Consider the following 23,989-nt stretch of genomic DNA (forward strand, 5'->3'; position numbering starts at 1 on the left):
TCATTCGACCGTGCGCGGCCGCCCTGACGAAGGCGCGCAAGGATTATTGGCTGTATTTTATTCCTTGTACAAGGTAAATTTTAGACGCCGAATACAGCGTCTTTGTATGAACCATAAAGGCTGGAATACATGCGGCGTTTTTTTCCACGATTTTCGCGCGTCGAAAACTGCCGCGCCGACGCGTCCCAGCTCGAGATACATGGAACGACGAAGCGGCGCATGCGCCGCCGCTTACCCCTCCATGCGAAAGCCAATGCATCAGCGAGCGGCAATAACAGCAGAGCGAGGTACACGAGAGAAGCGACGCTGTCCCTTGTGTTAAAATTGCGAAAAAGTTCAATTCAATGCTACTGTGCTAAATTTTGAAAGCGTACATAGGTCGCACAAGGATTTGCCGCGATCGAATGAACGAAGATACCTTAGTATGCCCACTCGGATACCAGCGACACGGTTGTTTTTTTTTTTCTTTTTTTTTGTTTTTTTTTTTAGAAATTTCGCTTCAGGGAGAAAAATATATTACGATACGAGAGTAGGTCGTATACTCACAAAAAAGCGACATTGCGCGCTTGATTAGGCGTTTATTTTTACGATAATCACATTTCTGCGGCCAAACTGCCGCACATAAAGTGGGGGAGGTAGGCGGCGCCCGGAGGTGCGGATGCCGCCGCCATTTTTCGACGCTGCCCCGCCGGGGTGGCGCAGTGGTTACGGCGCTCGACTACTGTTCCCAAAAACGCGGGATCGAATCCCGGCCTCGGCGGCCGCTTTTCGATGGAGGCGAAAAGCAAGGCTCCCGTGTACTGTGCGATGTCAGTGCACGTTAATGAACCCCAGGTGGTCGAAATTTCCGGAGTCCTCCACCACGGCGTCTGAGTTGCTTTGGGACGTTAAACCCCACAAACCAACCAACCATTTTTCGACGCTCATGAGGAAAGCGCCTTGCCGCACACTTCGTCGGCCATGGCGGCCATGTTGACAGCGGCCGCTCAACCACGGTACTACAGTGCTCTAGAATCTTGGGCAGTGTGTCGTCCGCGCCAGGGAACAATAGAGGAGCGAGGTCGCCGCCGCGACGAAAGCGCGCGTGACACCCAGGGGGCGCTGCCGTAACAGGTGTGCCAGGGGGAGCGGTGCGCCGAGCCGAGCTCGATTCGCTTGCATGCAAAGACGAGCGCAGACAGTCTTCGCGTATTGATTTGAGGAATTTGTGTTTCGTTGTTCTGCATGTTCTTCGCCGTTTGTTGCGCTTTCTTGGTGTGTTGTTGAAACCTCGTCTGTGCTCTCCACTTGGAACATCTAAGCAATGCGTGCACGACGACGGAAAGACGACGCGACACAAGGGTCAGTGCCGGGCTGCAACAGCGGTTACAGCTTGTGCAAGGGAGTTCCTCTCTCTTCCGTGTATCCATCGACGCCGATCGCTGTGAGACTGTCACAGAACATCAAGAAAGCAGACAGAGTGCTGAACGAAGCAAGCGTTGTGTATGAGCGCTTTCTTGAACAAGTTTTCATTCAGCGCACGCATAAAACAATCAACGGTGAACTAGAGTAGAGGCCGGTCACATACTTACTGATGACGCCGTTCCGATCACCTTTCCGGACACACCAAAATATGTTTCAAAGTCGCTGCCAAAAAGAAAATGGAAGTCGGGAACATCTGTGAACAGACAATTCATGCAGCGAAGAGGAGACAGTGTTTACAAGCTAGCTCATGAGCAGCCTACATCTGAGTGCGACAGTCCCGAGGAGCCCAACAGGGGGGATTTTGCCAAGGAAAACGAATGTGCCGTCTTTGCCAAAAGTAACCAGGCTGCATGTTTTGCTTCTCACTTGTATTAAAAGCCAATGAGGATTTCCACTTTATCACAACTAGTTAAGAAGTGAGGACAGGTGCTCGCCTTTACATTTGAGATTTAGAGCTTCAGAAGTTTAGTATGAATCCACTACTACATGGCTGAAAAGCAGATCCTGCAGCCTGGTTACTAAAACACCCGAAATATGGTCAAGGATTGCCTTGCCACGCTGAGAAAAAGCTTTCCACTACGCCGAGTGCATGTGAGCTGGATGCTGCCGGAGACAGTAGCAAATTGGCCCCGAAAAAGCTGTCAAAATTAATATGTCGGCCACAAAATCGGGTGAGGAGGCTCTTGTGGCGGAAGTTTCAATAAGAGGAAAAAGGTTGTTCGCAAGACAATTCAAATCCAGTACAGGCGGAGGCACTAATTGAACATGTTAGGGGGCTACAGTAGTGTCCTAGCTGGTGCAGGCATACAACGAGTTGCTGATGGGTGCTCGTCGTTGAGCGGAAATTTCTTTTCCCAGAAGTGTACGCTTGTGGTCAAGGACGGTACGGCCTACCAAGGCTGATTTGCATGTTGTGCCATGCTTGGAACCTGAATAAATGACTGTCTGCAGAATGTTCTTTTTTTTTTACAACGCAAGAGCTCTCTAAAACACTTTGCTATTCAGACAGGATTCTAAAATTCGCGAGTTTCGAAACACCGCAGGCTTCGAATGAATTTCTTTCTGTGCAACATATTTATCCAAGTGTGTGCAATAGACTCACATAGGTTCGGAAACACGAGATGCACTCATAACACACGCGAAGTGCGACCTAAGCTGTGTTTAGCTTGTGGCTAATAGCGCGCACCGCACCATTATTACAGTGAAATATTCTAGTTCACTGCACCAATATCGTCGCTGGCATTACAGCGCCATACAGCCGCGCAGACCATGGAACAATGCATTATTAAGCAAATAGGCGATCACCAAGCATTAAATATCGAATTAAGCGCACCACGCAGTGCAGATACGACGAGCCGACGCTCACGGCAGCGCAGCCAGCGGACGGCTCGCTGCGCACACCTGTTACACGAAGCGCCCCCTGGCCGATGGCGCAGCAGTCATCGCAAAAAGAACCCATGCTCCACCCTCGCACGAGACACTGCCCAATATTCTAGAGCACTGTAACGGTACAGTCACGGCCGCTCAATGGAGGTGCGCCTCCATTGAGCGGCCGTGGTACGCCTCCATTGAGCGGCCGTGGTACAGTGTACTAGAAGGAAAGTATTCTAGTTCACTATAGCCGTGGTACAGTGAACACTGTAACTACCACTGTACTATAACCACGGTGCGCTCAACCCCTCGAACCGGAAGCTACTGCGGGCTCGAGCCAATAGGAGCGCGGAAAGCTGGCATTTCCGGTTTGAGCGGCCGCTGTCAACATGGCCGCCATGACTGACGAGATATGCGGCAGTTTGGCAGCAGAAATGTGATTATTGTAAAAATAAACGCTTAATCAAGCACGGAATGTCGCTTTTTTTGTGAGTATACTATCTACCCTTAGATCGTAATGTATTTGTTTTCTCCCTGAAGCAAAATTTGTAAAAAAAAAAAGAAGGGAAAAAAACATGCCGCTGGTATCCGAGCGGGCATTCCGAGGTACCTTCGTTCATTCGTGCGAGCCAAATCCTTGTGCGACCTGTGTACGCTTTCTACTTTTAGCACAGTAGCGTTGGAATGCGCCCTTTGACGATTTTAACACAAGGAACAGCGTCGCTTCTCTCACGTATACCTTGCTCTGCGGTTATTTCCGCTCGCTGATGTATTTGCTTTCGCATCGAGTCATCCGAGGCGGCGCTCGCGCCGCTTCGTCCTTCCACGTATCTCGAGCTGGGCGTCGCTTCGGCGCAGCAGTTTTTGACATGCGAAAATCGTGGAAAAAAACGCTGCATGTATTCCGGCTTTTACGGCGCATCCAGCCCCGCTGTCACCGGCGTCAGAAAAGTGTGCGAGAATTTCTTTTTCCGGTAAATAATAATCCCTGGAGTAAAGCAATGTCAGAAATTATTCCTTGTTGGGGATCATTGACCCGTACCGAGTCGCTAGCAGGAGTAATTGCTGCGATACAAGCAAATTTCTGCGCACAACTTCATAGTCATCATCGCTGGCGGCGCGGCGCAGCTCACCCTTGTAGTACACGTATACGCTAGCTACGCTCCTAAGGCGTCGTCGATTTGAATTGCACATTTCTCTCTTTATTCTCATTTCTCTCAAGGCAGTACCCCAAGTGAGCCATATATCTTATTAAGCTGTTCATACAAAAGCGCCGCCCACTGATACTTCGATGCGAAACAAATTATAGGCCTAGCGAAGACGGAGGAGCGCACGGCCAAGCGCTACTTGCCCCGCGCGCTCTGCCGTTCACGGGTGCTCACGGGCGGCATTACAGCGGAAAGCTAGTAGCATCCGGTGCTGTGAACACTGCGAACTTCTCGCCTACTTTCGTGATGCTGTGGAAACTGGACATTTTTCGACGCTCTGTACAACTACACGTCAAGCAAACGCTGTGAAGACGTGACGATGCTGCCGTGCGTGGGTGCTGCGCCGCTGGACATTTTAGGCTGCATAGAAGTGCCGTCGGACATGATTTCGCGTGAGAAATGCACGCTGCTCTGAATCATAAAACTCGTGCACTTGCTTTTGTCCTTGCTTTTGTCAGGCGACTTTAATTTCCATAATATTGTATAGTCTAATGTGCATTCCTATTGTCATCGTTTTTCCAGTGAAGGAGACAGTTTTCTGAATTTATGCAATGATTTCAACTTGTCTCACTGCCTTGTCGTGGCGGAGGGGCTTGCGAAACTCGATGAAGTCGTGAGCTCTGCTGTGTAGGGCCACCCAAGATAGACAGGTCACGGCAGAGAGTTCTGAAAAAATGTGATTCACTGGAGAAGGTAATGGCAACCCACTCCAGTATTTCCTGCCAAGAAAACCCTATGGCCAGACACAATACCATTAATGATATGGCGCCGGAAGATGAGCCCCCCAGGTTGGAAGGCGTCCCACATGTTACTGGGGATGAACAAAGGGCGATTCCTAGTAGCTCCAGGACGAATGAAGCGGCTGGGCTAAAGCCAAAAGGACGCTCAGTTGTGGATGTGTCGGGAAGCGACCGGAAAGTCCGATGTTGCAAGGAGATATATCACATAGCAACATGGAATGTAAGATCTATGACGCAAGGTAAACTGGATGTCGTCAAGCGAGAAATGGACAGATTGAACATTGATATCTTGGGTATCAGCGAGCTCAAGTGGACCGGAATGGGAGAATTTAACTCCGGCGACCATTATGTCTTTTTTTGTGGGCACGAATCCAAGAGAAGGAATGGGGTCGCTCTCATAGGAAACAGAAGAATGGGCAAAGCAGTGCTAGGGTACAACCCCAAAAACGACCGAATGATTTCACTTCGGATCCAAGGTCAGTCTTTCAACATAACAGTTATCCAAGTCTATGCACCGACCACTGCTGCTGAAGAAGCTGACGTTGAGAGATTTTATGCGGGCCTACAATGCCTTTTAGACCGCACCCCATCATCAGACGTCGTTTTTCTCATAGGAGACTGGAATGTTAAGGTCGGGAGTGAAGAAATATCCGGAATTATAGGCAAGTTCGGTCTTGGCGAGCCAAATGAAGCTGGGCAGAGGCTAGTAGAGTTTTGTCAAGAAAACAACCTGACCATAGCGAATACTCATTTTCAACAGCTCAAGAGGCGCCTGTACACGTGGACTTCACCGGACGGTCTATACAGGAATCAGATCGATTATATTCTTTGCCGGCAGAGATGGAGAAGCGCTATACAAGCAGTAAAAGCAAGGCCTGGGGCCGATTGTGGCACCGATCATCAGCTTCTTGTTGCCAAAATTAAGCTTCGATTGAGGAAAACGCAGAAAACTAGAAGGACTTTCAGGTATGATCTGGATCAAATTCCATTAGAATATGCTGTGGAAGTGAGGAATCGATTTCAAGAATTAGATCTGGAAGACAGAGAGCCCGAAGAGATGTGGACTGATGTTCGTGATATAATACAAGAAGTTGCTACTAAGGTAGTTCCAAAGCAAAAGAAATGCAAGAAAGCAAACTGGTTATCTGAAGAGGCTTTGCAAATAGCCGAGGAAAGGAGGATGGCAAAAGTTATGGGGGAAAGAGAAAGATACAAGGTTCTCAATGCGGATTTTCAGAAAATAGCAAGGAGAGATAAGAATGCCTTCCTGGACATACAGTGCCAAGCAGTTGAGGACAACAGCTAATTAAGGAACACTGGAGCTCTGTATAAGACAATCAAAGATATCAAAGGAAGCTTCTGTGCTAAGCTGGGCGTGATAAAGGACAAATGAGGCAAGGACCTCACTGAAGCCGCAGAGATAAAGAAGAGGTGGCAGGAATACACAGAAGAACTGTACAAGAAGGACCCGAATGTGCAAACCCAACATAAGACGGTTGTGGTCACTGATCTTGAGCCGGGCATCCTGAAGAGTGAAGTTGAATGGGCCTTAGCCAGCCTTGCTAAGAACAAAGCTAGCGGAATTGATACAATTCCAGCTGAGTTGCTTCAAAACCTCAACCATGACGCTGTTAACATTCTGCATACATTATGTCAGAAGATTTGGACAACCCTGCAGTGGCCACAGGATTGGAGGAGGTCAGTTTACATCCCCATTCCAAAGAAAGGCAGTGCCAAAGATTGTTCCAACTGCCACACGATAGCGCTTATTTCGCATGCTAGCAAGGTGATGTTGAAAATCCTCCAAGGTAGGCTGCAGCAGTATGTGGATCGGGAGCTTCCGGACGTGCAAGCTGGGTTTCGCAAGGGCAGAGGAACTAGAGACCAAGTTGCCAACCTTCGCTGGATCATGGAGAAAGCAAGAGAGTTCCAGAAACCCATCTACTTCTGCTTTATTGATTATGCAAAAGCGTTTGACTGCGTAGATCACAGCAGATTGTGGCAAGCTCTCCAAGAGATGGGAGTTCCTTTACAGCTTAAACATCGTTGCAGCTATTTATAAACCAAATGCACCATTAGAAAGGGGTGGAAATAAACTTTACAAATATGTTAAAGTCACATTTATAAACTAAACTAGTGAGGCGCAGTAGGCGTATGAATATCGCCAAAAATGTCGTCCCTTCACCGCTGGAGTGGGACCGCCACCTTAATCATCAACGATAAGTCACCCTCTACGGTCGTGTGTAGCCAGCACTTTCTTTCGACGGACTACGCTCCAGAGAGCCGCATCAGGAAACTTTTGCCTGGCGCTGTACCCACCGTTTTCGAAGGCTATCCAAACTACCTGGTACCTCCCGCGAAAAAGCCTCGCAAAGAACCTGCTGCTTGTTTTGTTCCAGCTCCAAAACAGACCAAGCGAAAAGCTGAACCACTTGAATCGCTGCCTTTGGAGTGCAATCTGCCAGACTGCCCCGATGAACACACTAAATGCGCCAGTACGCAAACTACGAACAACGATGGCCAACGAGCAAGCCGGTACCTCTCTCTGATCTCAAAGCTTCGCTCTCAAGTTGCGTATCACCGCTGCAAGAGCCAGAAGTTAGTGGGAAAACTCGCGGCGGAAGAACAACGCACTGCATTCCACCACAAAAACAAACATCATGCTTCGGTCGGGAGAATCGTGGCGGACGCACAGAATAGAGACGAAAAAGTCGTATTTCTGCTTCACCAAATAGAGCGATATGGAAAGCAACATCAGACATATCCTGAAGTGGTTGTTCGAGAATGCATCTTATGACGATTTCTGTCACCGAAGGGTTATGATCATGCTCGAAGGTCAAGTCTCCTGAATTTGCAAGCAAAATGCACCCTCCAGAAACACATGGGCCCAAGTCCGACCACGTCCGGAATGAGTGCTGCGATGCGAGCAAGACTGGTTCACTAGGCTTCACTTCTGAGCAACAGGCAGCACATGTCATCATTAATTATTGATGAAGCCAGCATAAAGCCGAAATGCATTTATGACCGCAAAGGAGATGCTGTGTTCGGTCTTAAGGACAGGCCCGACAGCAGCACGTCGAATACGCAGGGGATTTTAGCGAACAGGGTTCTGTGCTTTGTTCTGTGCGGCACTAACAGCCACTACAAGGTACCCTGCTCTTATTATTTCACAAAGCAGCTAAGTGGGAAAGACCTTTTCAGTGGATGAAGGAAGTGATTACCGCTGTCGAGTCGTGTGGATTTATCATAGTCCGAAATGTGACCGATAACTACTCGGCGAACACCACATTGTTCAAGCACATGGGAAATGGCTGCTTGCGTACAGTTGTAACGCATCCGCATGACCCCGAGCGGGTTATCTTCCTTAGCTTTGACCCGCGTCATGTTATAAAAAATGTCCGAAGTCAGTTCCTCGAAAAGCAGCTCATGGATGGCAGCGACTTTATAACTGGCACATACGTTCAGAAGCTCTACGAGTATCAAAAGCAGATGTCAGTGAAACTCGCTCGAAACCTTACAAGGAAACATGTGTATCCATCGAATCTTGAAAAGCAAAATGTGCTGCGTGCTGTTCAAGTGTTTTCACCGCAGGTTTGTGCGGCGCTACAACACCTACAGGAGAACTATGGAGATAGGGCCTTGCATGATTTCAAAGAAGCGGGGGCCACCATTCGTTTCCTGAAAACGTTAAAGATGGCTACAAGGCGCCGATCTCCAATGTGGACGATCATCGTTTGCTATATGGCTAAAAAACGAGTTCAGTGTATACATAAGGCATGTACAGTCATGTTCAGTCGCCTCAGGCAACGGCGCACTCACAGAAGAAACATTTCAAGCCTTGCTCTTCACAACTCAGTCCACTGTGGAGACAACATGCTTCTTGCTGAAGAAAGGCGTCAGTTATGTGCTGACGAAAAAATTTAACAGCGACCCAATTGAGGCACTTTTCGGAAGTATTCGACAGATGTGCGGCGGCAACGATCAACTGGATGCAAGGGCCGTTACGGCTGCCCTTGATCGGATTGTGAAGGCCAAGGCGTTAAGCCCGAAGGAAGCTGAGACGCCCGATATTGATGTTGAACAAGTGGCTGCAACACTGTCTGAAAAGATTCACGAGGAGCTGGAAGACCTAAGGGAATGTCAAGTGGCTACAACAAGGTCGGTAACTTACTCGGGCTTGTCATATGTTGGTGGATACATTGCCAAGTTAACAGATTTTGGTTGCGGGTCCTGTGAAATGCTTGTCACAACATGCAACAAAGATGATCCTCTGTACGCACTGTTACAAGGCCAAGACAGGAGCGGGCTATGCTACCCAAGGCCAGAGTTCCTTGCTGTTTTGAAAAAAGTAGTGACTTTCTTTGAGCGCGTGGCAAGACTTGCCACGAACGAATACGCTTGAAGTTCAATTGCTCATGGAGCGTCGGCTTGAAAGCGCACCGGTACTAAGCTGTCCAGAGTGTGTTGACGACAGCCACGCAAAGCGATCAGCGGCTTTAATTGCCGAAAAATTCACGAGAATACTTCTCATCAACCATGCAAACAAAATAACAGACGCACAAGATAAGCCTTCCAAATATGTGCACAAGCCCTCCAGGAAGTTAATCAGATTATGACCTAGACGTATATGAGCTCAGGACTTTGATGAAGAAGAAAAGGTCCAACTACAAGCTGCTTGTTTACACAGTCTTCAATGCCTCTTCTGAGTGACCATTTTTAATCGAAGTTTGTACCAACTTTGCTGGAAAATTGATGCTCGAAATGCAGCAGGTATGATTCAATAAACAGTATATTTAAGAGTAATTTGCATCATACTTTGCGTGGAGCATTTCTTTCAGATGTTTATGATACAAAGCTTCTCAGCAATAATTTAATGCTGATTCGACCGTTAGCCAAGAACTCCAGAGGTGGGGAGGGAATCACCATTTTCAGGACGCCCATGGTAAAGGGAATGTAAATTGGTGTAAACAGAACCCCTATTGCCTGTTCTCCACGAACGGGGGAGGCGTCCGGTTCAGTCAACTGAACTAGCCAGGGTTAAAGCCCCTCTATCTCTGGAAAGTAGCGAAATTGTAAGATCTTTGCCGCCGTTTTCCTCTCCCGGCGATTTCCTCCTCGCTCCTCTACGCTCCCCTCTCCAAAGAGAGAGTGAGGACGGGTTTTCTGGTTTGTCGTTGGCTGCCGGGCCCCCTGACGTGGCAAACACGTCGCCATACGTCATCAGCGCACGCAAAATCTTGTTTTGCTTGTTTTTTATTTTCTCGCTGCCGCCATTAAACTGCCTCGTCGTACCGTTCCTGTGGCTTGCGCGCGTGCAGTTTCGTGCACGCGATGCCGTGCTGCTGCGCGTTTCAGTGTTCAAGTAGAACAGAAACAGAACATAGAATAGTAGAACAGAACGACTGCCGCGCTTTACTGATTACCAACACGGCACCGGCAAGGTTAATTGAGTTGAAGAACTTTTCACAGTCTCACGTGTCACTGACGAACCCATCGCCAGCCGTAATCGAAACAGTAAAAATTGCTGAGAACTTTTTGCGCAGTAACAGAGAGCGACTCCTCAAAAATTCAATCAGCACTGCACAACTGCAGGCCCGGATAAAAGATAGCATTTCATTGGTATCTTGCCTGCCAGCCTGCCACGATGTTGTAAAAGAGATTGTGAGTGTTTGCGTAAAAGTACGGATCCAGATTTTTGTCCGAGATGAAGCCTCCAAAATATCTCCAGTGACTAGCAGTAAATGCGGTAGCAAAAACCTAGGCATGCGGGTCACTGCAGCTCAGATTCGGTGACAGTATGCATTCGTAATTTCATGTTTTATTAATTTGAAACATTTGTGAAAGTTGTGGTTTGAAAATCTGCATACAATTAATATTTTGCCTGTCGCCTGAATGAATCTGTGAATGGTTCAAAATTTCTGGCAACTGCTTACATTTTTAGACATTCTCGTGCATATCTGAAGCTTATAATCATCGAAATTAAAATTGGATTGCAGCGTGTGTGAAAAATGTTTGTACGAAAATTATTTGCTTGCGTTTCGTTTTCATATCTTTTTACTTCGTTAAGGGTTCTCAGCATCTTACAATTGTCTAACAGTGTTTTTCTGTGCATTTATTTTTATTTGAAAATGTGTGTTTTGAATTAATGTGCCTGCGCCAGTTTAGGACCCTTTTCAAAGCGACCAGTGCTGTGTCAGTAAAATCAAAGATGCTACTTGGTTCCAATGTACAACAGTGTTTATCGCTACATTTCTTCTGTATTTGAAACTGCGTATTTTGTATGTGCCACATCTTACGACCTTTAAAGCAAACCAGTATTGTGCCAATAATATAAGACCCTATTTTGCCTGAGTCACTTCGCTGATCCATTGATTTCGCGAAGAAATAAAAGCCACCTTTTTCACCTACACTGCCTCTGATTAGCAGCTGTAGGAACACTGCTTCATTATTTTCTTACAGATGCGATTTGAAAATGAAAGCATACAACAATCGATGCTTTTGCTTATAGGTTAGCCAGAAGCGATCGATGTCAGAATTCGCCGGTTTGCCGCTCGCGCGCAAAGATGCAGAATATTTTTGAAGGGGGCATTGGCTCTCATTCAGGGTCATCTATCTGTCACCCAACACAGATGACACCATAACTGCCTGCTCAGTTTATTTCCCGTTCTTGATGCTTCAGAGTACCCGAGCGCGATGCTGAATGCAAAAATTTCTTGCCGTTTTGAGCGTGTCTTCTCCTTCCTTCTTTGTTATTGCGAACAATATGTGCCGCTAAAACCAAACATAACATTTTCAAATCGATTATTATTTACCTGTGCAAAGCAGATTTAAATGAACGCTTTAAAAGGCAGCACAAAAAGCCCCCGCCATTCACTATCATTGACCCTTCCGCGGCGCCCTTCGAGCGCAGGCAGGTTCAGCGTGCCGTGCGCAGCGCTCCCACCCGTGGGAGAGTGAAATCAAAGGAGAATTGAGGAGGAAAGCAGCCGAAGGGAGGAGAGTTTCGCTACTTTCCAGATAGAGGGGCTTTAGCCAGGGTTGGGTTACAGCGCCACAAACTAGCGGCGGTGAAAGGTGGGAACTTGCCCAGAAGCGCAGGCAGGAAGAAAGAGCGCGCGCCTCTCTCCCCTTTAGCCCGGCCCTGACTAAGTATACTTAAGATGGCGGTTTCATGGTCACCATCTTGAGAGTAGTTCAAATTCTGCCACTAGGCTACTCCACCAATCCACGAATGGGGAATTGAGTGCCCAGTCTTGTTGACCTGCCCTGCCTGAAGGATTTTATTTTGTTGCTCTGTGTGCTTTCAAATATATTTGTGGCTCCGCAGGCAGAGAAGGGAAGAACCTTTGTCCCTGTCATGCACAGCATGGGCTGCCTTATTCAACTCCCCTCTTCACCCCACTGCACCACTGCTTCCCACAGTACACACACCAGCAATGTGACAAGAGCCTTCCCTCTCCTGCCTGTACTTCATCTCACCAGACATCTGCAGACAGGGAAAGGCAGAGCAGCCCTTGCAATTGTGCTCCAAAGTGCTTCTCCCCCACGTGCTCTATAATAGAGAATTGTTCTCCTACTGTCATCCCGGCAATTTTTTTTTTTTTTTTTGGGGGGGGGGGGGGTGCGAGAGGCGCGTAGGAGCACATTGCCTATTGTAGTGCCCGTGATCCTGATTGGACTGCTGTGCATCAGCTCCTCCCAGTGCTGCAAACATCTTGTGAGATGAAGTATAGTTTCCACTGTACAGCCATGAACAGGATTGTTTCTCCCCTCCATGCTTGAGGAGGTTGGACTGGACTGCAGTAGAGTAGGTGGCTTTAAATGCAGTACCCTAGCCCGCCTAAACACAAATAAAACATGGCGTCAACATGATCACAATGCAAATTTAGTACCAGTGAAACGGAAAAGCAGATAGTCAGCCCCTGTCTTGTGTTCTTTTGATCCTCGCAATGTGCCATCACGTAATCATGAGATTTAGAATACAGAGACCCTATCGGTTAGGGAGAAAGGTAATAGCGGGGCGCAAGTAGGCATGCACAGAATTATTACTGCACCCCTCGCCTGTTCATCCCAGCACTCGGCGCGTGCACATTGCTGCCGCTCTATTACCTTATCCGACTAAACAATAGGGGCTCCCTATTCCAAAGCTTCCTACTGTTGATGCCATAGATATAGTAGGGACCGGAACACTCCCTGACTGGAATGTAAACTGCCAGCTCTTGTCCACAAAAATGTTTTATCAAACGTTATTTCATACCTGTTAATATAGCTATGATTAGCTGAACTTCAGTCAACAGTAGCCCTTGTTTATTTTTAGTTCGTGCTTGTCCAACATTGGAAACTACAGTTAGTAAGTTACAATGTGTAGATAAGTAAATGATGCCAATTTTTTTTTCTTTTGAGATGAATCGACATTGCGAAAGAGACATGAAATCCCCGAAGAGGCTATGTACCGCGCAGGATACCGGCATGTATTGATGTTCACTTCAGCACTGAAGAGGCTGATTTACGCTAAACTATGTGCAAAATGGGAGAAGGGGAGAGGGGGGTTGTAAAGGAACATTGCCAGAAGAAAGAACCGAACGGGTCCAGTTTTGGGGGAGCTTATGGCGTAATCTTCCCCTCTTCCAATTTTATCATCCACAGAGTCCTCATTTTATTTATTCACACACGCGCGCGCGTCGTCCGTGTGTGTGTGTATGAGGGGAGGGGCGGAGATCGAGTTTGAGAGCGAGGGCAAATGCGAATGCTCTCAAAAGGTGTAGTTTCTGTAGTAACAAAATGTAGCCGGCGAACATGAAAGACACGAGTGGCCAGCACACTCTCTCCTCCACTGCTCGTGTTGTAGAGAAAACAGATGCAATGGAACATGGCACGCAAGCACTGCAGCTTGCCATCGAAGGTAAAATAATAAAAACAAAAACACAGTACAAACGACAAAGGAGCAGGAATGAAAGCTACAAAACAACCTCAGCTCTCGTGGTGATGACAAGCCTATAAAAACGACCCTTTTGATAATTGCCGACCCAACAGGTAGCTGCAAAGAGTCACCGAGACCGATGTCCCTGTTTCCAGCCTCACGGAACATAACGGGCACGGTGAAGTACACAGGACCACTGTCTCTGAGCGCTAACGTTCCTTTGTGAATCATGTAAACAATGAAGAGAGTAAGTTTAGTGAAAAAAGCGCGCAAATAAAATAAACAAACCAGTCCGAAAGAAAGGGGACGCGCAAAAGGAACGTTGAGCACAAAAGACAAAGGCGGGGTCATTCTAGCTGCTACGACCCTGCCAACCGTTCTTTTTTTTCTTTTTCTTCCCTCGGCTGAACTATCTTGCACGAGTAGTCGCCGATGATTGCACGGAACCGTGGCGGCAAAGTTTATTCACACTTTTATAACATTTTTTTCCTGTCCTGCTTAAAATGTGGGAAATAAGCAAACAGCAATGCACTTGGGCCGATACCAGAGTTTAGCATCCGATGCATTCTTTATCATGTTTGCAGAACGAAGCAGAATTTTAGTATTTCTTTTACCATTTTTACCTTTGTTGTGAACTCGTGAAATCTTCATATCATGCAATAAATTCGTGCAGATAAATGAAGGGGAAATGAGGGTACTCGTTATAATACATGAAGAAGCAAACAGTCGGCGAGGCCAAGGAAAGCATTGGAGATTGTACTTTGTCTTTTTTTAATTTTTACTTCGGTAATCACACAAATTAGTAATGTATTCTGTTTAGGGGAAAGATAAACACAAAGTTGAAGAAAAAACGTGCCGATGGTGGGAACCGAACCCACGACCTCCGAATATCGCGTCCGGTGCTCTTCCAACTGAGCTACGTCGGCCCTGTCCCACCTGCTACTTTCTTGGGTACTAATGTTGTCTGGAGAAAGGTTTGATGTTGGGAAAGGTTGAGGGTCGCCGGAGAAGGGGTAGGCAGCGAACGCGATGGTTAGATGGCATCCTCGAGGCACTACAGATGAAGTTATGTGATGTTAGGAAGATAGTGAGAGACCGGAAAGCGTGGCGTGACATGGTCCACAGGGTCACGAAGAGTCGGACACGACTGAACGACTGAACTGAACTGAACTGAAATGTTGTCTGTATACGAACCTTGAGAGTGTTCACTTTCTCATTTCATAATTTCATACCATCAAGTTTTATTTTTCCTTCGAGGGTTATCTTTTCTCTAACGCACAAAACTTCATATCCTCACTTTCAGTGTAAGACTGACTCGATAATAAGAACGCAGAGATTCCGCTTTGTCTGGATGTATCTCTAGCTAGTAGGTTGAAATTATGGCAGAACTGTTCTTTGAATTGCTGATTCCGCTTAGTCGTTTCTGTTGAAGGAAAGAGGCCTCCTCTGTTCGGTTATTCGCTTCTCTTGTGAGGCAGTGCCACGAGCAGCGAGATGCCCACTTTTGCCAAACACAAGCATACATCATTTTTGTTACTAAAAAACTAAAAACGAGTAACGAAAGCTACTACTTGTACTGGACAAGAAGCACGTTTCGTACCGGGGTACCTTGTGTTGACTGTAGCCGGGGCGCACCTCAGCTGCATGCGCGAGAGCGCTGGCGGCGTTTCGGCACACAAACAGTATGACACCATGAATTGAGGGGATAAATAAGTCACAAAGCAAGCAAGTGTACACTGTCAATGGACCTTTTTCTTTTTCAAGTAGCGCTACTGCGCATGCGCGAAGCATCCTTGAACGCCATTTTCGCCGGGATGCCATGCGAAAACAGGGGTAGGACTTCGCTGCGCCTCCTTTTTCAGGAAAGGACATCCCCTGCTTCATCAAAGGGACAAACTGCTGCACTATAATTGCGTGCAGTGCTAGCATCTTCTAACCGTTAAGAACGCACGCATTATATTGTCCCCGCCTCCTGCAGCTTGCCTCAACAGAGATGACGCGGCCAGGTTCGCCCGCTTCCCGTTGTCATTGTCATGGTTAGGGGGGTAATGTATCAAGGTAGGTTCACAGATGACTCACGCCTCTCCGCACAGGCTAGACGAGAGCAGCCCTGCACTCAACTACTGTTTGGGCTCCTACAGTGAACAGGGGGCGCTGCGTAGGAGCGCCGAACTCAGCGCCGCCGTGGCGAATTCCGCGTTACTGAGCAGGCCGAGAAACGGTCGATTTCAAGGGGAACGCACTCCCCCTTGAGGCAGGCCGTGGCTGATGATGCAGGGGAGGCGGTAGGCAGCCAGTGGCCACCCACCGTTGTTTGTGCTCAACCAGCGGGTGCGATTGTGTGTTATGGCATGCACTAGCTTTTTTATTGTGACTAGTGACAATCTATAATATTTGGGTCATTAAGGGAATTTAACAGGGGTCTAAAACTCGTATTTGCTGTGCGGGCCGCATTGAACAAGTTTTGTGCCTCGCAGGATAGGAAACGGAAAATAACAAGAGAATAAGAAAAGAACAACCAAAAAACAATGGGAAGGTAAGTACAATAAATACCAATAAAAAAAGCTTCTCGTTCCCATAACACGCCTTCTCATCTTAGTGGAAAAGAAAACCGACGTGATTCTTCGGTTTGCTTCCGCATCACTTGGTGAAAGGTACTAATGGTGCACCGGTTAATAAATACTAAACTTACCATCAACACGATAAAAAATGCACAGTTACAAATGAAATGAAGGACGGGCAGTAAGGTGCACTGCTCTTTGAGGCAGAGTGATGTACTATTGAAAGTTCATGCCGATTAGGTGGTGAATGCCTCTTCATTCAAAAAAAAAAAGTTTGCCGCCTGGGTCTAAAGCCTTTGAGTTTATTTTAGTTGCAGATCAAGGCTGCTGCTACCGCTTTCTGAACATAAGTTTAGAGCCGCCGGTCTGCAGCGCGCAGCTCCAGGGCCCGCGATTCGCGTGTTCGAGATCCCTGGCAGAGTCGGATAATCTCTGACGAGCAGAACGAATATATTCAACGCTGGACATATGTGTGCTTATGGGACGCGTGTTCTCAAAAAAAAAAAAAAAGTTTATTGCAGGTCTAATCTCGACTGGCCGAGTCGCGTGGTAGTGCTACTAGCGGACAAAATGAACCTGTCTTTATTCTGACGTATTTCACACTATTGCGGAACTCGGACGTAAATAAGATTTTCAGCGGACTCGCGACCAGCAAGATTTTGATCGCGATGTTACCTACTGGCAAGCATTTTGCGGTGTAATGGCTAAGGAAATAATTTTTTTCTATCATGTAATCTAGAAGGTAGAATTCAGATGTAGAAAGATAAGTTTTGTGCTTTCCGATTACAGTTCCCACAAATTGTGCTCCATCTACAATCTTAATTCTGCTAACGCACCTGCATATTTTCGTTCAGCTAACAATCACCCGTACTCTGATGGGAAAGAACTTCTTGAAAGCAGTGCCGGTCCCTCGTACGGCCTGTCTGGGAATCAAGAATTCAATGCCCAACTAGCCCTCGTGCCTACGGTAATCCATGGCGCATCAATACTGACGATTGCTTTTTGTTCTCTTCGCATTATTTTTTTCCGAGACCACCACTTGCCGCCGTTGAACTGCGTCTGAAAGCGTGCGCTGGAGCCGCAGCGCCTTCTCAGAGTTTCGTTTGAACTGCGGTAGGTGGCGCAGGGGTCGCGCGCAACCTTCACTGTACAGAGCCTGTTGGAAAAAGGTCCATGTTCAGAGGTCGCCAGCCTTGATTCATCACAGAGGGGGAGACCTAACAATACTCCAGCTATTGTTCGGATGTCCCCTTCTATGACAAATTCATGGCCTGATGGTCCACTGTTCTCCAACTCAACTAGACGCCGTTTACATGCTTGCTGCCATGGGTTCAGCCGAGTCAACCCACCCCTGCTACCCCTGCACAATAGTTCGACTGAACTCCTTGACCTGGCCCACCAGTGTTTACCTCCCTCGCCGGATGGAAAGGAAAGGGCAGAGTGAAAAGGTTGTAGAAATATAATACATTCTCATACATACACCTCAATTCTGGATTTTTCTAGTGCCACCACCTAATTTTACTGAACTGCGACATTGTTAGTCTATGTACATTTCGTAGATGGCGCTACCTACTACTTTTATCCTAAGTGGCTCTGCTATACCAGTATTTCCTTTTTGTTGCCTTTGTACTTGATAATTGTTACCAGTTGAATAAAGGAACGAAACCCCGAAACGTTAAGTTACATTCGCCAGAAAAAAAACAAGCCATGGAGCATCTAAATCGTGCTTAAAAACTTTCATAAAGAGCTCGCGCGCTTCAAGCGAACCACGAAAAAAATTGACTGAAATCACTATGACCGTGCACATTCCTCGAGAGTCGTAGAGCAAAACCGATGCTTATCCTCTGACAGCGAAGTGTAAAGTTTTTCCACGCGAAACCTCAACACCGCTAAAGCTTCTTGCTTGAACAGTTTAGCATTTTCTTTTAACCATTTTACAAAAAACGCCTCCTTTGATCACAAATAGCTTTTACACTAAGTGAAGGAGGTGGACATAATTTTCAGGAAAAAGCAAACCCTGCACGACCTCCAACTCTGAAAAAAAAATATCCGCACCACAATGCATATCTTGAAAGTTATTGTATATATAATTACCTGTTTTGTACATTTTTCAAAGCCGCGTGGTTAATAAACTAGGCGATACACGCTGATAAAATGCTTAAATTGGTTCATTAGCATCTAATCTCAAAACATCTCGAACGGTTTTTCTCTAGGTGCAAAAGGTTTCGCACAATTTTGCATTTCCTGAGACAAGTAGAGTTGAAAAGCCGTTTCTTACATTTGTGTTTGCCTTTACAAATTAAACATCTTTGCAGCTATTTATGAACCAAATGCACCATTCGAAAGCACAGAAATTAAGCTTTACAGATATATCAAAATCACATTTCTAAACTAAACAAGTGGGGCACAGTAGACTTACGAATATCACCACAATTGTCTCTTCTGCGCTGGAGTGGGACCACCACCTTAAACATTGATCCTAACGTTCTTGCATAGCTGCATTTGTTCCTCACTGATTGTTCGCAATTTGTCACGCTAATAATACTTTCTCCTTCACGTCTCTAGTCGACTCGGGAGTGCCACAAGGCTCTGTATTGGGACCCTTGCTTTTTCTAATCTACATGACTTACCAAATAACTTATGCTCCTCAGTTAACCTTTTTGCAGATGATTGCGTCATATACCGCAAAATTAACCATGACTCTTACGTAAGTATTGTTCAACTCGATATCGACCATGTTCCTAATTGCGCTAAGGGAACTAAACACAAATAAATCAAGTACATGCGTGTTTAACGCCGTAATACTACATTGCCGTCATATCATCTTAACACTGGTTGGTTGGGTGAGTTTAATGTATCAAACTGACTCACGCTATGAGAGACGCTGCAGTGGAGGGCTACGGAAATTTCGACCACCTGGGGTTCTTTAACGTGCACTCACATCGCACAGCACACGGGCGCCTTGCTTTTCGCCTCCATCGAACTAGTAACCTGGAATCTGTGCCTTATTACAAATATCTAGGTGTATTTATTTCTTCGAACCTTTCCTGGAAGATGCACGTATACCATGTAACAAACAATGCTGATCACATGCTGGGATACATACGCCGCAATTTTCAGCTTTCTTCTAGTGCTATAAAATTGCTGCTATACAAATATTTAGTTCGTACTAAACTGGAATATGCTGCATCGATTTTGAACCCCAGTCAAGAGACGCTCATCCATCAAATATAATATTTACAGAACCGGGCAGCTCGCTTCATTCTCTCTAATTATCGCCGTAACTTATCATTACCAATGCTATCGCAGCGTCGAAATATATTCCGTCTTTGCCTGTTTCATACGATATACAATGACAACCAAATTGTTAAGAACAAATTGATAACGCCATCTTGTTACGTTTCAGCTCGCATCGACCATCGTCATAAGGTTGGTGTTTCTTCATGCCACACCAATTGTTTCTACAATTCATTCATCCCCAGCCCATCAGCCAGTTGGAATCACTTTTCCCGATCCATTGTCGAAGTATCCGATAATCTTAAGTTCAAAGCTGCTATAACTAATTCCTGCTAGCGTCATAAACGCCAGACAGCGTTGCATTGTCATCGTCAGTCTTTCGAAACGGGTGTTATTCTTTTTGCAGGCGCATAATACTGCGTCGAATGTATTTTTTTCTTGTAGTTTGTTTCTTCGTTTGCAATAGTTCTGCTTACGCTTTGTATATTTGTTTTTTTTTATTTTATTCTATGCCATTATATTATTATGTTAATTTTTAATATTGATGTAACCTTTTCGCTTTTTTCCCCGTAAACCGCACTTATATTGTCACGTAGTGGTGACAAGGCCGTACACGCCAAAAGAAAACACAGGCGTGATGGTACTGAAATAACTCTTTATTGGGGCTGACTTGCGCCCGCAAAAAAACTAAGCAACTCGGCGGCGGCGATAGCAACAAACGTGCTCGTCGGTCGTCGAACAAAGAATGCCTGTTACACTCGTCAACGCTCAATTTAAAGGCTGCTCAGAACAATCTAGATAACGTCGCAAACAGCTACCAGCACAGGCTGAACATTGTAGAAAGACACAAGAGTGGCCGGAATCTTCGGGATAGATCTCGGTGCATCTTGCGCTACAACGAAAACTGATAAAGGTGTGACTCGCAACATCGAGCATTAACAAACAAAGAATGCGGAACTGCTACGCGATACAGAATCAGTGATAAGGCCGTATGCCGGCGGCTATTAAAAACAACAAATACTGTTTTGAAGGATTCGCAGCCCATTACACCCCCCCCCCCCCCCACCCCCCCTAAAAAAAACATCGCCTCGAGGTTCCAAAACAAAGCAACTTAAACACTGCGAAGTTTAAACACCAGATTCTTTAACGCACGTAATATGGCTTCAGTCGTACAACACGTACAATTTGTGGGCGTGCGCGTCGTCGTTGTGATGCTGACGTTCCGTCGGGAGTGACTTCATAGTCCAGTGGTCCGACGCGGCGAATGATTTTGTACCCAAAGTATCGACGCAACAACTTTTCACTAAGTCCGCGACGGCGAATTGGTGTCCAAACCCACACTTGGTCTCCTGGATTGTACTCTGCGTGGCGCCGTCGTAAGTTGTATCGTCGGCTGTCGGTGCGCTGTTGGTCTTTAATACGCAGCCGTGCGAGTCGTCGGGCTTCCTCTGCCCGCTGCAGGTAGGCGGCGACGTCGAGGTCGTCCTCCTTGGTTACGTGCGGTAGCATTGCGTCGAGCGTCGTCGTGGGCTCCCTACGGTACACAAACTTGAACGGGGTCGCTCTGGTCGTCTCCTGGACTGCCGTGTTATACGCGAAGGTCACGTACGGCAAGATGGCGTCCCAGGTCTTGTGTTCAGCGTCGACGTACATAGCGATCATGTCCGCGATCGTTTTGTTCAGGCGCTCCGTAAGGCCATTGGTCTGGGGATGGTACGCAGTTGTTCGTCGATGGCTTGTGTGACTGTATTCCAGGATGCCTTGCGTCAACTCTGCCGTAACCGCCGGTCCCTTGTCCGTGATGAGCATTTCTGGGGCGCCGTGTCGCAAGAGAATTTGTTCGACAAAAAATTTGGCGACTTCTGCCGCGGTACCATTGGGTAGTGCTTTTCCTTCGGCGTAACGGGTAACGTATTCAGTGGCCACGATGATCCACTTGTTACCCATAGACGAAGATGGAAAGGGGCCAAGGAGATCCATCCTAATTTGTTGAAAGGGCATGATTGGGGCGGAATCGGGTTTAGTAGTCCTGCTGGTCTGATCGGCGGCGTCTTGCGTCGTTGGCACTCACGACACGTCTTCACGTAGTGGGCAACTTCGGCAGGCAGTCGCGGCCAGTAGTACTTCTCCTGGATTCGATGCAACGTGCGCGCAAATCAGAGGTGGCCTGCTGTGGGCTCCCATCGTGCAACGCCTGCAGAATTTCCTGCCGGAGGGTTTTAGGCACTACGAGAAGGTCATTGCTTCACGCGAACGATGATAAATGTCGCGTGAACACACCAGGAGGGGAAGCGGTCTTTCCTTCCAAGTAATCGGCTAGCGCTTTCAGCTCAGAGTCTGATCGCTGTTGTTCTGCGAAACTGCTGGCGCTTATCGGTCCCAAAAAGGCGTCGTCGCCATCGTCCTTCGGGGGAGCGTCGACGGGAGCGCGGGATAAGCAGACTGCGTCGGAATGCTTCCGGCCCGACTTATAGACTACAGTCATGTCAAATTCTTGAAGTCGTAGGCTCCATCTGCAGCAAAGCGGTCGGAGGGATCTTTCAAATTAGCCAGCCAGCAGAGCGCGTGATGGTCGCTTACCACTTTGAATGGTCGGCCGTATAGGTATGGACGAAATTTAGAAGTGGCCCAGATGATTGCAAGGAACTCCTTCTCGGTCGTCAAGTAATTGACTTCGGCTTTTGTGAGGGACCTGCTAGCGTAGGCGATTACTTTCTCCTGTCCGGCACTCTTCTGGACGAGAACGGCTCCTAGGCGACTCTCAAATATTGGTCGAAAAAGGAGTAGGACAGTAGACCAAACGAAATAGTTTCGGACAGCGGTATCGAGTGGTTGTCTCCTTCACCGCTTCGTTGGTGCGTGCTCTGTTCCCTAGAGCTTTCAGTGGCACACGTATGCTTAGGTGCAGCTGTCCTCTCGGAGAGCACCGTTTTGAATGCAGCTTCGCAGCCGCTACAAGAAATACAACTGCAAAAGGACGACGTCGCATACGGAGTACAGATGAAAAAAAAAGAAACGAAGGAATTCGACGCTGCTGAACCGAATGTCGAGCGTTAGCTGAAATGAGAATGTATACTGTTGTGGTTCATTGCCTTTCATGCTTATAAACATTACAAATATGTGCTCATAGATAATCAAAAACCAGACGTCATCACCGATAATCACCGTAATGAAACGATAATTAAACGTAACAGCCGTTGTACGTCTGTCTAATTGTATTTGGTCACTTACGAAGCGTGTATGGACATCTTCGCAAAGGTGGGACAGTTGACCGCACTACGCTGCGTGGAAAGAGAGAAGTTTCGACTGCAGACAGCGTAACATAAACAAAGTGACGCCGAGAGGGCGGCTGGGCGCATTTCACTGTGACAAGAGAAAAGTGCTTGCCTACATGTAAACCGAATTACCGGATTCCTTCGGCGCACACGCAGTGGCATTAGTGGGGCCAAGTAGGGCTAATGCGCGTGCGCAGCCGGCACTCTCCACTTCTCTGTGCGTCTACGCTATGCTCAAAATAGTAAGCCTCGAAGCCGTGGATTCATGTTTCAAGGCCAGGAGTCTGTTTTAATAATAATAATAATAATAATAATAATAATAATATTATTATTATTATTATTATTATTATTATTATTTTTTTTTTTTCCAAGATGGCGCCCAGTAAGGACGCATGTGCGCTGTGCTCCCGCCCGTTTTTTGGCAAGCAGCAGTTTTTACGATGTGCCGACTGTGCGAAACGTGTTCACACGAAGTGCGTCACCTGGGCGGATAACGAGCTGCAACTTCTGAAGTCCGGCTCTCGGCCATTCTTGTGTAATTTGTGTGCGTCGTCGTCGTCTGACGGTGTTAGTCTTAGCGACGGTGGTGCTATAGTCCCTGGTGCCCCGCTCCTGCCCAGCCACCCGACCGGTTTTCCCCCTTCAGCCGCGACCGGCGAACATGGCGGTGAGTTTGCCTCGCTACGGGCTCTCCTCCTCGACGCGCTTGAGGGAATCTCTTTTCTGAGCGATGAGGTTGCCCAGCTACGGGAAGAGAACGAGCGCCTTCGTGTAGAGAACTCGCGGGCTTTCGTACAACAAGCCGAGGTTATCGCCTCTTTACGTGCCGATGTTCGCGGCCTACGCCAGGAGCTTGTGCGGTGCGCTGCTTCGCAGTGTGAGCGTCCTCTCGTCGAGCGTCCTCTCGTTGTCTCCGTGGGCAATCCTCCCCGTGAGGAGCAGCCATCTGTGGACTACTCCGCCGCTCTTCATCGAGGGATGACTCCTGGAGATATTCCCTGTTCATCTTCTGCCTCTGCTCCTCGCCGTGCGGTTGACTTACCCAGTGAGATGAAGAAGCACCGAAGTCGAGCCATTACTGGCGCATCGAGCTCATCTGTCCTGAACGTTGCCATTTACCAAAAGAAGCGTCCGAAGACTATTTTCGTCTCTAAACTCAGTCCCGATACTACATCGGTAGACCTTACCAACCATCTAAAATCAGTGAATATTA

This window comes from Amblyomma maculatum, chromosome 7 (genome assembly GCF_055883805.1).
Source record: "Amblyomma maculatum isolate TAMU_Amacu chromosome 7, ASM5588380v1, whole genome shotgun sequence".
Classification (NCBI taxonomy): domain Eukaryota; kingdom Metazoa; phylum Arthropoda; class Arachnida; order Ixodida; family Ixodidae; genus Amblyomma; species Amblyomma maculatum.